Source organism: Muntiacus reevesi, chromosome 1 (genome assembly GCF_963930625.1).
Source record: "Muntiacus reevesi chromosome 1, mMunRee1.1, whole genome shotgun sequence".
Taxonomy (NCBI): domain Eukaryota; kingdom Metazoa; phylum Chordata; class Mammalia; order Artiodactyla; family Cervidae; genus Muntiacus; species Muntiacus reevesi.
Window position 1 is genome coordinate 200,461,898 of NC_089249.1, and position 917 is coordinate 200,462,814.

General features: G+C 38.5%; 1 non-coding gene across 1 annotated transcript; it reads left to right on the plus strand.

Annotated features, from left to right (window-relative positions):
* The first annotated feature begins 283 nt into the window (after positions 1–283).
* On the plus strand, positions 284–387 carry LOC136156719 (U6 spliceosomal RNA). The gene has a single exon (XR_010661205.1). It is a non-coding gene; the product is annotated as a U6 spliceosomal RNA (small nuclear RNA).
* Positions 388–917: the final 530 nt, after the last annotated feature.

A 917-nucleotide genomic window follows, 5' to 3' on the forward strand; every position in this document is an offset into this window, starting at 1 on the left:
GAGTCAGTTCTTCGCATCAGGTGGCCAAAGTATTGAAGTTTCAGCTTCAGCATAAGTCCTTCCAATGAATATTCAGGACTGATTTCCTTTAGGATTGATTGGTTTGATCTCCTTGCAGTCCAAGGGACTCTCAAGAGTTTTCTCCAACACCACAGTCAAAAGCATCAATTCTTCGGTACTCAGCTTTCTTTAGAGTCCAACTCTCACATCCATACATGACTACTGGAAAAACCATAGCTTTGACTAGATGGACCTTTGTTGGCAAAGTAATGTCTCTGTTTTTGTGCTTGCCTCAGCAGCACATATACTAAAATTGGAACGATACAGAGAAGATTAGCATGGATGTGCAAGGATGACATGCAAATTTGTGAAGCGTTCCATATTTTTGAAGCATTAGAATAAATGATGCTGGGTTAATAAATTGCCTCATTCGTAAAAAAAAAAAAAAAAAAGTCTCTACTTTTTAATATGCTATCTAGGTTGGCCATAGCTTTTCTTTCAAGGAGTAAGCGTCTTTTAATTTCATGACTGCAATCACCATCTGCAGTGATTTTAGAGTCCAAGTTAATACTCTGTCACTGTTTCCATTGTTTTCCCATATATTTGCCATGAAGTGATGGGACTGGATGCCATGATCTGAGTTTTCTGGATGTTGAGTTTTAAGCCAAACTTAAAACTTTGTTAAAGGTTTAAGGTTCCAGCATCTGTTAAGGGAGTCCCAGCATCTGTTAATTTTTCACTTAATGCCCTGATTTCAGTAGAGCTAGGCCACACTCAGCTGTGCCTATAGTGTTTCTTGGTTTAGATACCCTCTCCAGAGAAAAAATTCTTTGATCTTCTGCTGGAGTGGCATCACTCAACTTTGAGGAGTGGAAATGGGAATTTAACTGCTTCTTTAACCAAGTTGTGACTTATTT